Source organism: Ambystoma mexicanum, chromosome 10, assembly GCF_040938575.1.
Source record: "Ambystoma mexicanum isolate Mex_15411 chromosome 10, UKY_AmexF1_1, whole genome shotgun sequence".
Lineage (NCBI taxonomy): Eukaryota > Metazoa > Chordata > Amphibia > Caudata > Ambystomatidae > Ambystoma > Ambystoma mexicanum.
This window is the reverse complement of record NC_090932.1, coordinates 519,512,811-519,528,414: the sequence shown is the minus strand read 5'-3', so window position 1 is coordinate 519,528,414 and position 15,604 is coordinate 519,512,811. Positions and strand designations below refer to the sequence as shown.

The window sequence follows — 15,604 nt, the reverse complement described above, 5'->3', positions numbered from 1 at the left end:
GGCATTCCCCCAAAGCCTCCTTGCCATCCTTTACTATGGAGAGGAACCCATCACGTTCCTCTCCTTCTGGGATGTGTTGAGCTGCCGCTGACATGCAGTCCCCACAGGGTATATGTAAATCTTGCCAGAGTGCAAGATACATTTGTGGATTTTAGAGCCATGCTCCCTGATGTAATTATCTTTTCAGACCATGCATCAATCCCTTTATCATCCCTATCAGGGGGAATGGTAGGCTATGCAGAGTGTCTAGTTGATGTAGCTGCTTGAACTACCAGACTTTCTGGAGATGGGTGCTTACTTAAGTATTCTGGGTCAGAATTACAGGGTCTATATTTTGCAACATATTTCTTATTTACTGCTGGAATAGTTTCAGGTCTTTCCCAAGCAGTATTAACTCTCCTTTGTAAGGCAATATGAAAAGGAAGTATGGGGTCTGGCTGAGGTCCTCCTGATAGGATATCAGTCATGTCATCATCCTGGTATACAGGCAAGTTCCTACCCCATCCCATACATTCTGTAACTATATTCATTACATTTTCTATAACCTAAATCAGCATGTTCTGCGGGGTCAGGTTTTTCAAACTCGTATTCTGGGGAAGTACCTAGTCCACTAGCAGATTGTAAACACTCAGATATTGCATTTTAGATTTAGGATCAATTCATTCCTCAGGGACTTGTCTTGTACCATATTTTACCCCTGCAGATGAAACCTCTTGTTCATCATCTTCTTCTTCCTCCTCCTCATTTCCTGACAACATTCCTCCATATACAGATATGGTTTGGAAAAAATCATGTCTACTTTCTGGGTGAAACACCTTTTCAGCTATAGGTTTTAACATTGGTGTAGATTTCACCATTGTAACGGGTGTTGACGTCGACAGAAGCATCAATGGCGTCTATGTTGTAGCTATTACCCTCGATGTTGTTGAGGTATTCTTCGATGACTTCGAAGGAGTTGTCGAGACCATCGACGCCGAAGGAGTCTTCGATGCCGTCGATTGTGTACTCAACGTAACTTTCTTCGGTTGGGTCGTCGACCCCTTATTCTCGAGAGCCTTCGATGGAGGCTTCAGACATGTTTTCGACGAGGACTTCGATGACGTATCGAAATCTAACGTCCTTTTCTCAAGGTCTGCTCCTGTTTATGCACTGGAAGGCTTTTCTTTTTAGGCGTTTGGGAAGATTCCCTGGAAGACACCCTCGACAATTTCTTGTCGGATTTCCTCGTCTTAGACCTTCCCGTCACTTTTTTTGTGCATAGGGGCATGGTCTTCAGACATTTTTTGAGGGGGTCTGGGCCGCATTCTTAAAAATGTTCATCGATGCTTTAAACTCTTCCCACTTTTTAGGGGAGTCATGCTTTGTTGGACATGTAATAACTTCCTCAGATGTAGTTGTGGAAGAGGGAGACCGGTGTCATCTTTTCTTTGCTTTTTTGGACTATGAAGAGGACTTTCTCGATCTACTCCTTGACCTGTTTTTTTTATGGTGTTTTGTCGAAGACTCAGCCGAGTCTTTCTTCCCTCTCGAAGAAAACTTCGAGGATTCCTCCCCCACCGCCAGTTTACCTCTTCTTTCTTTTAAGGCCTTATGGGTCATTGACTGACAGGAACCGCAGTCATCAGTTCGATGGTTGGAACCGAGGCACCAGAGGCAATTTCGATGAGGGTCGGTCAGCGGAATGTTTCTCCCACACCTTTGGCATTTCTTAAAACCAGTTTTCGGTGTGGACGGGTTCGAAGAAGACGACATAATTCGTTATAACTGAAGCGCCGTTTTATCTCGAAGCGACGCAAACGGAAAAATTGAACAGAAGCCAACGGGCGCACTTGAGGCATTTATACAACAGATGACGTCTGTGCTCGACGGATTCCGCCGAGGGACATCGCCGCCGCCGCCGCGAGTGGAGCATCATCTCCTGGAGAGAGGAAACATTTCCGAAGCAGCAAAGCTGACGGTAAGGATATATCTAAGATGAGGAATACGTGGGAGGACACAATCCATTCGAAGAGCTGGTGCTACGGCAGTTCCTGGTAGTTCATGCAGACTCATGGTTCCTGTGACTTCAGTCGTGGGGACAAGGACAACGTCTGGAGCGATCTGCACTACCCAGGGATGAGGCCAGCAGCAGCAAAAGCAACAGTGAATGAAAGGTGCGCTCCTTTAAATCAGGAGATGTTTTTCAGGTGGCTATCCGGACCACTACAGCTGTGTGCAGCTATTTCAACCAAGATGAGGATCCTCTACCTGTGGAAGATGAGCGGGTTCATCCCACCAGGCTCAAAGGAAGATGACTACGGACTGGATCTTCTCTTGTCGTTGAAGGGTAGATAGCTCAGAACTGGCCGAGGGCTTCACCGGACTCAGTAGTTGCAGCAGCTGTCTTCTTCTCCGCTTCTCTTCGGTTCCTTGCAGTTCCAGTGGTGACTGACTTCCAGCCCAAGAGTCCTGCCTTTTATGCGAAAATACCCCATTCACAGAGCCTGGCTGTCAATCACCCAGCAGGGGGGTTGTCGGGGCCGGACAACCACCCCAGCCAATCATGACAAAGTGAGACTTGGGTTTGCAAGGATACCCTGTGCAGGGGGTGACTACACCCCTCACTCACAGTCAGCCCACCTAGACACCCAGATGCCATAGGAGGGCTTCCCTTGGGGGAAGCCCGCCAAAAGACGGTGAACAAAGAAGGCAAACATGGTTTGTCATGCAAAGTAAAACACAAGAAGGACTTTAACGAAAAGAAATGGCGAATAAACCCGACCGGAGCCAAAAGAAAGAGTATTTGGTCAAGCAGGTTTATGTTCGAGGCTAATATAATAGTCTGGAACAGTACTAGGGTTATATAGTATAATCGTGGTAGAAAAGTTACGGTAGATACCACTGCCACCAGCCAAGTTTAAATGTTAAGAGAAAAACAAAGCTCAGAGGCACAGACAAAAAGAGATATACATTAACCCTTTCCAGCACTCCATGTAAGATGGGGTGTACTGGGTCTGTAGTTTTAAATGACTATATAAAGTAAATGGCAACTTTACCCGTTTCTGGGGTGACAGTAGTCAGCCCCAGAAAAAATGGAGTCAGTGGGAAGTCTCAAAGACAACACTGTCACTGCACTGAAGGTGCTGTGTAACACACATAAAAGGTGGGGCTCAATGAGTGGTGTACTCCAGAGCCCCAGATCACACAAACAGTAGAAATACATGCGTTTTTCCATGTGCAAGAGTGGGGGAAAAGGCTCACACTCTTATCAAGTGGAAAAAGTAAACTCCAGAAATCCAGCAAAGCTGCTGGGGGACTCACTAGGTGAGGGAAATTGGCCATAGAATCAGAATTTTCCCCAACACTGCCTGCTAACACTTCTGTGGCACCGTTGTTTAAAACATTTTTTTACTGTATTCTTCCCCCATTGATACTGTATTCACCCGACCTGTGTTTTCTACACCGTCCTGCTTCCAAAAGAAATTACTTTGTAACTTTAGTATTGCTGAGTTTGTTTCGTGCAGCGGACGCGTGCCACGCTGAAGCCTGGACGGAGTCAATCCCTAGCAGGTCCACTTTCAGAGGTTTCTGGTCATCGACGGTAGGCGGGGACCCTGGCTGCCCTGTTCCGTGTCAGCCAAGCAGTTGTATGCCCAGGCTTAGATTCTGGAGGCCGCCTGCGTCCTCGCGTCAATTTCACTTATCAGCTGTTGCTTCAAGGCAGCTCTGCAGCTCTTCTGCTCCTTAGCCGCATTGTGCTGCAGCCGTCTCTGCTCCTGTCCTAAACGCAGCTAAGGGCAAATTTTTTATGAGTATCTCTTTTCTCTTGCTGTGAGGACTGGGATGGCACTGCTCCTGCATGTGCTGAGGACAGGGGAAAGACGACTAGGGGCTACCTGCCCTTCTCAGATATAGGCCAGAATTGGCCTGCGGGCAGGTAGCACACTTTGAAGCATCAAAGGCCCTTTGTCCCCCATCCATCCGGATGGGAGCGGGGCCTTTGATGTGGGTGTCGGGGGCAGGGACTGCCGTGCTTTCACCCGTCCCTCTCACCTTCTCGCAGTTTGGGCACCCAGAAGTCTGGGCCCCTTTTGTTACTGGGGCCTGATGGCCCACCATGTACTCCTGCATGCTGGGGGGCAAGCACCTGGTAGGTGCTACCCATGCCCAATCCCACTACAATCCCACCTCCCATCTCATGTCCCTGGGCCTCCCACCTCCAGGGGGGGCCCCATGTAAAGAGGCTCTGATTTAATCTTGTGGCGTCTGCGAAGTGAACTGCCAAGTGTTTAACAGTCTGCAATCCGCAGGCTGTTGGCGGTTGCGCTAGAGTGGCGTGTCAGTCAGAAGAGCAGGAATATTCAAGCATACCCATGCCGACTTGCATACAATTGGGGTCAGTGAACGTTTGGCTGAGGTATTTGCTCGATAACACGCAAGCGTTTGTGGCAGGTTGGGTGTGATGCACAGCGACTGCTGGGAACTTTCCTGTTGAGCTGTTTCTCTCCCTGTGGTCAGCCAGACTATTGTTGTAGACAGATAAAACCGTTTAGGTGCACATCCTAAGGCAAACGGTGACGGCTGGGAATTTATCCCGTTGAGCGGCTTGTTTCCCAGCTGACATTGTTGCAGACCGTTTGAACAATTTTAAACTGACATCCTAAAGGATTATAAACCTGTACAGAAGCAGGAGTAGAGGAAAGGAAAGGAGCAGGACTCTAGAGTCCTACATAGTATACAGATAGGCTTCACAAATAGGCCCTAGTGACTTTAAGGGCACAGGCATAAGCAAATATGCAGGGCAAAAAAGATAATTTAAGGAGCATTGATCCCACGCCATTGGATAAGGAAATGGAACACAACTTACGGGTGGAACGAAAATCACCATATTCTTTCCCCAAGTTCAGTCTAAAATATATAGCTTTGGCAGTACTGACAGTTCAGTGGATGCCTGATTCACTGATGGTAGGCTAAGGCACCGACTATAATGCGTGTATGGCTAGATCTGGACCTGTACTTCGGTCGAAAGACGTGCCCGTGCATCTTTAATGGATGCGTGTATTAGTTTGAAAGAGGAAATACACGCCTTGAGGGTTCCATCTACAAGGTTCAGCGTTTCCCAACCTCATTCAGGAAGAGGTTACAATGCACAAGCAGCCGAGTGTTGGAGATAGATCCTCACTTCCGTTCCAATGGAAAGACATGTTTAATCTGTATCCAGTGATGGGAACGAAAAGAAAAAATATAATGTTAGCAAAATAAATACTGAATAATAATTATATAGGGGGTTGGGGAGAAGGGTTTAAAACGTGTGGGGGTGGTTCAGGGGGGTACAAGTGTAGGTAAACCGGGGTGGGGGTTTGGGCACGGAAACCACACCCACACCCAATAGCTTTTTAAAAAAAAAATAGATATTTGATTTGGTAAAACTTTATTCAGTAGCATTTGGTTTGATGAAATCACATGGAACCGTTTAATCGAGATGCCTCAGAGAGTGGCAATAGCTCTTTGGATGCTTTACACAGTTTTACAATTTTTTATTTGACTTTACGATATAGTTGAAGCAAGAGCAAATTCTTGTGCTTCAAAAAAAACGTAAGGCACGTCTATTAATGGATGACCATGTTCAGACTCCTGAGAGGAATGCGATGGCAGACCCAATCATTGGTCAGGCAACGAGTGAAAGAGTTCATGATGTGGGGAAGAGTTGTATCCTGTTGGAAGAGCAGCAGTGCATTTCTGGTGGCATGATTAATCAATACTAGTGGCACCACAAAGAAAACCAACATTTTTTAAAGGTTGTGCGAAGTACATTAACAAGGGATCGAGAACATTTCTCTGGAATGTTTTAAGTGCCACTAACAGAGGGAACAATGTGAAAAAAGGTGATCTCACACCCATTGTCATTAATGATATACAGAAATTAAAAGTCTAGTTCAAGATCTATGGACTCAGAAAACCTTATGAGGTGTGCAACAGGAGTAGGTCAAGTAGCCCCTAAACCGATAATATTTTAATCCGTTTTTGAGGAGGAGCAGGACATTCTCCTTAATCGAGCAAGAATAATGTATTTTTTTCTACTGTTCCTGATCTTAGGACTATTTCCTCCTCGGACATACAGTTTGCGCATTTGTTTGATTGGTGTGTTGGGAAATGTGCGTTCCATTTTTATTCAAAATTGATTGAAAATTTGGTGCGAGATAGACAAGAGGTACTCCTGATAAGAGGCTTTGAAAGCTATTACACCGACATAATGAGGGAAAATTGTGATAGAGTGATTAATCAACCTGGGGCAGATAACGGCAAAAAGAATATAAAATGCTCAGTCAATAATGAAGGCCGGAGGCAGGTTAGTTTTGAGCACGAGCCGGCTAGCCGGCAACCACTATCCACGTCGACCGGTAAAATACCAGGATTTGGAAAAAAGTGAATGTAAAGCTCCGAGCTGGATCTCTCGCGGACAGAAGAGCTATTTTATTTTTAACATGAGGGCTGGGTTTTGCCAGCTATGATATTGCGTTAATCCAAGAAACGTGGCTGATTGGTGCTCCTGTTATAGACTGGTATATAATCTATAGTAATTATGCAAAGAAAGGAAAATAGGGAAGACCATTTGGTGGGATTCTCACTGCAATACAAAAATATTCAGTGTCAAGTTATTAATAAAAATCAATATGGTTCTGGAAGCAGTGTTGGCCATGGTAGTGGATAACCCGCTAGACAGCAAGGAAATTAGTTTTAGTGAAAAATATCAACTTCATCCACGTCAGCCCAAACAGGGTTGAAGTAATCAGTGTTAATGGAGTGGTCTAGCAGGAACAACACCGGTCCAATAATTGTGGGTTGGGATTTTAATTTTACATGCCCAAAGATGGAGGGGCGGGGGGGGGGGGGGAGGTCGCAGAGGCAGAGGTATGGAGCGATGTGGGTAAGATTCCTAGCAAGATGGGGGTTCTGCCAATTGAATTCCATGTTTAACATAGGGCCTAATTTAAAACAGACTTGGTTCGGAATCTCGTCAACCTCGGTCATGGACTATATTTAAATGTTGAATGTAAAGATATTAGTAATTGTGAGGTTGTAAAAATGAGTACTAGTGATCATGCTATGCTAGTATCATCCTTTTTTATTCCAGCCAGTGGGGAGGGGGAAAATCATGGTGCAAAAAATCTGGTGACAAACGCATCAGGAAACAGGGTATTTTATTTTTGAGTATTTGTAAGGCACCTATACAACCAACGGTGTTTCCAGGTGCCTCAATTTAGTAGGAATACAGAGAAAGTAAATTGTCAGCTAGCAAAATGATGGAATAATCTAATAGAAGACTAGAATCGTTATTCCTCCCCTTCTGAATTTTCAAATACATCAACTATGCTAAAAACTAGTACCACCTCGCAAAAATGCTGGAAGGAACATGCATGTGAGGTTAACACAGGGAATAACTTTGAAACCAATATAAATTCACGCAAGCACCGGATGAGATCCAATAGGAGAAAAATTAAATCAAATGACTTGGATTGGAGGGAGAAAAAAGTGGCAACTCTTACTTTAAAGCAGGGCCATAAGAACTGGTTGAGAAATTATAGGAATAAAAAATACATAACGTTGAATCAAGACTTTCTAATGAACATGATAACTAAGGACGCCAGAACGATCTGGTGGAGGCTAAATCATAAAAACGAGGCACAAATAAAACACCAGTCTAACCCAATCCTCTTCTGCCACACTTGTAATTAATTTACTGCCGAGTTCATACGGGAAGAAAGACAATTAGTCAATGTCACCTCCAAACGCTATTGTTGGGGCAGTATGGTCATACGATTGTCGCGACCATCACCCAAAACCCCTTCTGGCAAACTCATTGGCCAGGTGGAGTCAGGACTCGGGCCTCTAGAGCCCGGCATCCTCTTCAAAAGACCTCATGGGGCCAGTCCTGGCGCCTATGGCACCAGGCTCATACACCATGAACAACAATGTGCTTGGGAACTACTTTATTGTATTATCAGCCAACATGGAGGCATCCACATAGCTTGGTTCCTAAGAAACAAGCTATGCAGTCTAGTGTTTTGGGTGTGGCAGGCCTGGATCTACTTTCCCTGGTACTACTTTACCTGGGCTATTTAAACCACACCCTGACTGCAGAACATGCTTTGTGTTACTTTGCATCTTGCAACGTGACGCTCACCGTGTCCAGCTATTCCCTCGTACCTCGGAGAAGCAGAACCTGCAGGGAGACAAAAGGAACATTATTAGCAGCAGCATCATCTTACCTGCAGTCTTCATCTTTAAACACTTGCAGCTACTGAGAACAATTTCCTCGAATCTGCATGGCTCCCGGACAGAACGACCTGAAAGAGGAAGATAGAGGCAACATTAAAGAAAGCTGTAGAGACATTTACAAATTACGAACTGCTCGAAAGGCTTACCTGGCTGGTCGCCTCTCGGCTGGCACCACTCGGGACATTCCACTCAGGCTGAAGAACACTGCGACCTACAAGGAAGGAAAACACAGGTTAGCAAAGGCAAGACTTCGCAGCGCTGCGCATAGTGCTTACATACCGCATCATAGCGCTCTTAATGCGCCATCATTTACCAGCAGGGCTCAACCAAGCCAGTTTGCCGTGCTGAAGCTCCGCATACCTTAGGGAGAAAAAGACATTTTAAACAAAGAAAGGCATGCAGGATAGCAACAAAACTAAAGAACAGCAATAAGACCTACCTGAACAATATCAAACGGGCCGGCGTCAGTGAAGTAACTGGACCGCACTCGCCCATGAAAGACAACGCGCCCCTGCAAAGAAGGCAGGACGAAGAGCACGCCTAATTCTACCACAAGGTGAGGAGAGGGTGCCAGAGGGACTGAAAGCATACGGGGGGTGGAGGGTGGATACTTACCCCAGTCGGTCAGTCTTGAACACAGTCCTCCTGTATTTTCAGGCAGAACCTTCCCCGCAGACCACATCAGGGCAAAGCTGAGAAGCATACCAACGAGTAACCAGCTGGGTGGCGTCCCTGTGGATACCAGGTGAGCGTAACAACGATTTTGACAGATTTGAGATTGAGAATAGAATAAAAGAATACAATAGAAAAGCTAAAGAATTCTAGAGAATGCAAACCGGATGGCATGATAAATGGTTTACTGAAAAATAAAGTAGAGTTGTGGGCCGAAATCCTATTTGTATTATTCACTTAAGTGGCAAGATCTGGAAAAAGTCCAGTGTCCTAGAATAAGGTAATCACCTTTCCATCTTTAAAAAGGGTAAAAGATAAGATCCCTCTAGTTAGCGACCCATTTCATTGAGGAAATATAATAAAAAATATTAGCCACTCTTGTATTAAAAGATCATACTAAGTGGGCTGAGAGTAAACAGAGGCTCAGTCCATTACAGACTGGTTACAGGAAAGGTATAGACAAAGTACGGCTTGGCACCCGGCTGCGTGTTTGTCTGAAGCTGGTGGTAACACAGGAAGAATAGTGCACATGGCGAGCCTGGATCTTTCCTCAGCCTTCGACAATGTAGATATAGCAACATTGTGGAGAAAGCTGATAAGGTCGGAAATTGATCTAAGCCTATGAATGCTTGAGTTACTATATTCCAACAACCTAGCGAGGGCCAGGCTTAATATCGATGGTGACCTGTTGAGCTGTATACCAATGGACAAGGGGGTTTGCCAGGGTTCTGTGAATGTCCTAACCCTGTTCAACTTGTATATAGCCAACCTTTGGGAACAAAGCATCAGATGCAGTGGATTCCCACTAAAATGTGAGGGACTGAGAATGAACTTTATCGCATACGCTGATGACTTGATCTGTTTAGACTTTACACCTGCGGGATTGCAGCGATAGTTGAAAAGCGTGATGTCTTATTTAAATGATAACAAATTGGCAATTAATACTGTAAAAACACATAATGACCATCAATGGTATGAGAAAGAACAAGCACGTCCGGGTAATAAATAACGTTTAAGTGGTAGAGGTTGAATCATTTTGTTACCTGGGCTTTGTATTTTCCATGAATAATGCGATGAATAGGCATAAAAAGAAATGGAAGAGAAGGTACAACATTGATGAAGTCAATAAAATACAGGTTATGTGCCTTTTCACTTGTTCCTTAAATAGACTTCTATCGCCTGAAGGTCTCTTACATGGTTCCATATGGAATTGAATTGGTTATCCTCACTAATATAAAGTACTTAGATGGCCTTGAGGGCCGCATTCAGAAAGGGGTCCTGGGTTTGTCAAAATCGGTGCCCTAAGTGTCATCCGATTGGGTGGCTTACAATTGTGGGCACAATACATGAACAAATGCATCTCATTGTACACAAAGGTGACTACTATGGAAAATCCCAGTTTAGGTTCATATTTAGGAGACATGTTGAATAAAGATTCCAATGCCTACCTCTACAAATTCAAAAAACCTGTCAGTTTTATGATAACAACGGACATAGCGTGCTTGGAATCGCATTGGGTTACGACAAGCAAAATCCAACTGTGGGCTAAAATGACAGACCGAGGACTTAGGATGAAATTGTACAGAAATCAAGGTGTTTTCTATATACCAATGAGAGAACTTACATCTTATCTGCAGAAATGTCCATAGCAGCAATTTCGTACATGGTACCTAAGGTTTAGACTAAATTGTCTTCGAACTCTAGAGATTACATGTCCAAGATTAAGAATTCCTTCCTAAAGTGTAGACACTAAGTCTGACAGTTTATAGTCTCTATATCATGTGGTTATGGAATGTCTGCAGACTGTTTCTTCCTGTGTAAGAGCTCTAGGACCATTTGTACATTCAACATCAGCTGTGATACCAATGAGCCTAAGGCACAGACTGATGAGCGGCACTCCAGTGGCTCTTCTTATTGGCTTTGGTCAGACTTGATCAAAAGAGTTTGAAGAATTGCCATTGGTAGTCAATCAAGAATAACTTGAGAGATTGGAGTAAAATGATGTTGAAATCTAGCATATATATGTTTTTTGGTTGTAGGTTTTACATTTTTATATGGATTTTAATATGAAATCCTATGGTATGATTTTAGAGGATTGTTCTTATACATGTGGTTTTAGATTATTCTATTGTTAATGATAATTATTTTATGGAATGACGTGCAAGATAGAATTGTGAATTAATTTATTGTATGTAAGGTCTAATTTTGATATCTCGTTTTCATTTTGTGTAATGTATCCTGTACACAAAATAAATAACATTTTTAAAAAGATTTATGAAAACAAACTTCAGGGTCAAACAAATTAAGGGTTTACCCTCACAAAATCAAAATAAAGAAAGCTGGCCATCTACAGGTACGCCCACCTGCTCAAGTATACAGCACAACACTTACTCAGCCTCATCCAAGTTCACTTGCCTCTTCCCACAATCGGTGTGCAATAGGCAGCAGACTGCACGAGTGAAGTCCCAAGAGTGACAAACCATTGGGGGATTTCTGTAATGGAATACCCAATAAGAAAGCTCCTTCAACTTGGAGCTGATCTAGTACAGCAGGTACACCAGATGAAGTAGCTCCCAAGTTTGCAATGCGCAACTAATAACTGTATAGTTGTCTTTGAAACTGGGTTATTTAAATGGCGCAGAGTGGGAAGAGGACTACACGGGGTTGTAAAAACGGTCAATTTAATCGTTTCTCAGAATGCATTCCTAAATTCAGCCATCAACGCTTGATGCATTAAAGATTGTCCTTGGAAGGATTAGACCAAATAGCAATTCTCTGATGCAAATAGGGGTTCTGTTTATTAGGCAAATTTAGAAGTTCTGGGATGACCAGGGTCTTTTCCAGGGATTTCGGTTTGATACAATTAGGATAGTAGGCAGCCTTCTGGATTGTCAATATTTGGGGGTGGGGAGTTCTGTACAATTCCTAAGGTACAGTTGTATTCTTCCCGCAGCTCTTCTCCTTCCTCGGGTAGGCTTCCAGCTATCAATTGGTGTCCACCCGTGTATAGAGGATTTCGGCTGTGTTGGAGCAGAGGAGAAATTCAATTCATATGGCATGTGTGGGCCAACACTCAAATTGACAACATATTTGAACTGTATCAGGGCTCCATCCAAGTCTACCAGATGTAGGTAATAAGGTAGCAGGCGCTAAAGGTAATAATTCAGACTTCAACCAATAATGCAACATATAATTTGAACTGCGTAATCTCCACCATAATTAGGTCAAGGTTAACCCACAGGTTTGTAACAGAGAAAGGAGTCAGGTTGTCAGCAGAGTGAAATCAATGAGGACAAGCAGGTCAAATTAATACCCCTATGTGCATGTTACACATGCAGTCATATGGCATTGGCTCTATAAAGAATACAACATGGGCAATGACTGGCAGCCTTGCCTAGTGCCACTGGCCTGACAAACATGGGGATGAAATGTAATTATTTTAGCAGCGAGGTTAACATTTAATCCACATAATATTAGCACCCAATACAAAACATTCTAATATTGCCCACAAACTGAAACAAATGCTCTAATGGCATCTAGGAAGGTGCAATAACATGGTGAAATGGATCCAAAAAGGAAAACCAAGCCAAACAAATACATCAAGTTTAATTGGCTTTAGAGACTCTGAACAAAGCCAGACTGATCAGGGTCTACCAACCTAGACATAAGAGGAAGCAATCTGTTGGCAATTATGTTCCCCAGAATTGTGTCATTAGGCCACTCATCCATTCACCAGCTTTTCAACAAAAATATATTACCCTCATTACAGGCGGGAGGGCAACATTGTTTTGACAAACAAGTTTAAGTTAAACCAACAACAACCTCTGCAAACATCAGAAATAGTGTTAAAATATTAAACTTTTATAAATGTAAAACAAATATTAAAATCAAATATCATGGTAACCTTAATTCACCCACACACTTTAAAGCATAAAATATTACCATCAACATAATTTCACACAAACCATTAACGGCATAAAATGTAAAATGATTGAAAAGTACATTAAATGAGGACCTGTAACATGTTAAAGTATTAAATAGTTTTGCAATACAAAATTACTAAATAATAAACTTAATAAAACAAGCTAAATTCCTCCAACAATTGCAATGAAAAATACACATTAAAAAATGTACAATAAAATGTACATAAGCATTCAAGTGTAATGACATCAATGAACAAGCTAGGTCATTGAAAATACACAATTTTCTAATACAATTATAAAAAGAAAACATGCACTAAATCAAAAAATTTCTTTCATACACAGTAAAAACGTAGCAACATTTACTTCGACAAATATATACACAACATGCATGATTATTACACTGTGCAAACATTTAATGTAAGATACATTTAATGAGTAAATAACGCAAACTGTAAATACTAACAAAAGCTGCACAAATATAATACATTAAAAACATACAAACAGTAACATTTGTGTTAAAAGCAACTATACTTCATAGTGAAGGCAATGTGTTTGTATTTTAGAGCAAAAACGAAATGCTGCAAAACAAACAACAGAGTGAGCTAAGGATATATTTAATTTTAATATATTTTAATTATTAAAGTGTATTATGTTACCTTGAAGTTTTTTTAGGTTTATAGAATATGTTTTTATTGGTCAAGCCTCAACTTTTCTTCATACATATATACACACACACAGCTCACAACACAGATGCTGAAATCAATCTGTATTCATCTGAAAATAGTGTTGCATATAAACCTGTGAAAAATATATCTGTCAATGCCTGTGGCTTAAATACCCACTGCCCATCACTTCCACGCTGTTCAATAAATACACCAGTTTGCAGTTAAGACTATGGTTCAAAATAGAATAAATATTGTAAAATCCACTTCCTACATTGGCGCCGTACTGGATATCAGAAGGTAGTCAATACAAGAAGAGTTATGTACACTAGAATGAGGGACCTCCATATAGAGCAGATGTTGCCATCACCAAACACCTATATTTTCACAACGTGTCTGAATACACGGATTTGTTGTCATGCCTGCTGGACATATCTCTGGACCGGGAACAACCTCTCCATACAGAATGAGTTACGCCCATAGAACCACTAGACCGTTCTATTCGAAATGGAGGTTGTTCGATGCATTGCCAGGAAAACGACGTCTGCATTTTTCACGTCGTTAAATTCATGTGACTTAGTTCCGTTACGTACGTCACGGCAGTACGTACATAAGCAGCGTGGAAACGTTGATCGCTGCTTCTGATTAATTCATTTTTGGCGTTTTGTAGCTGAACTCTGGACCTGCGTCCTCGCATTTCCTTCAGCAACTTCTTTGGCCTTTTGTAGCGTGTTTTCCGCCACACGCTAATTTCTGGAGCCGTGTATCCTGTTCGCGTGCCAAATCTCCACGAGGACGCCATCTCCAAGCGCGGCTGTCCTGGGCTGCGTGTATCCTGTTCGCGTGCCAAATCTCCACGCGGATGCTGTCTTCAAGCGCGGCTGTCGTGGGCTGCGTGTATCCGGTTTGCGTGCCAAATCTCCACACGCGGACGCTGTCTTCAAGCGCGGCTGTCCTGGGCTGCGTGTATCCTGTTTGCGTGCCAAATCTACACGCGGAAAACGCGGTCTCCAAGCGCGGCTGTCATGGCTGCGTGTACGCTGTCGCGTGCAATCATGCACGTGGTTTTCTGAACCTTTGAACTTTTGGTACCTGTGATAGTTAACAGGTGAACTTCTATTTTTGTTCTTCGTGGGAAAGGAAGTATTTCATGAACTATTGGAAGGTGATTGTGCACAGTACTTTGGACGCTATCCTGTGGTGCACCAGCCCGGTATCTAGCGTGAGCCTCGTGCCGTTCGGGATAAGTCTCCCTTACTAATCTTTCCCACCTTTGTCGTTGGTTCATCTCCTGGATTTCTTCAAGAGACTTTCGTTGAATACTTCAGTTTTTGCCGTAAGGTCAGTGTTTTGAATTTATGCTAATACTGTGCTATCATAGTGAGTTGAGTTTGGGACAGTTTCTTATGATACTTTATCTATCCTAGGCTGACTTCGGATACAATACCCACGCCCTTTCCAGTGATCCATCTCTCTGCCTGTTTCATCAGTCAGAGAGTTGTATCATTTGGAAGGTCTAATTTGACTGAACTACAATCAAGTCGTGTGAAAAAGGATCCGGAAGAGCCCTACCAATTGTATCCTTTTTTGGTTACTGTATCCTTTTCAATTGATACATTGGTGATTTATGACATTTGTCAAATAAATAATCAAGTTGCCCTCGGACTGACTTTACGCACACCTCGAAAGTGTAACTACGAACAACTTCATCTACACTGGCTTCTTCAAAACGATCAGGTATTCCCAACTCCTTCCGTCTTGAGAGAGAATAAAGTTGAAACTTTCCTAGGTCATCGATCTAATGTGACTGGGTAGGACCAACCTCTAGCATCACATCCGACTTTGTAGATTTTACAAAGAAGAGGACAACAAGCACATTATTTCCACATTTTACCAGTGTTAGATCACAAGCTGTAGAAAACTTCTTCCACATACCATAATATTCACACGAAGGAAGGGCGATCATATCAAAACACAATTTGGTAGTATACTTAATATGACAGAAATTTTAAGATGGTTCATAGTAGAGAATACCATGCTTGCAGTAGGAGGAGATTCAAAACGTACAAGCGATAAAACAAACTGGGG

General features: G+C 42.9%; 1 protein-coding gene across 1 annotated transcript in view; it reads right to left on the bottom strand.

Moving 5' to 3' along the window:
* The window catches only part of PAK2 (p21 (RAC1) activated kinase 2), a 1,353,994-nt gene that overhangs the window by 1,212,551 nt on the left and 125,839 nt on the right, over positions 1-15,604 (bottom strand). The window lies entirely within an intron of this gene.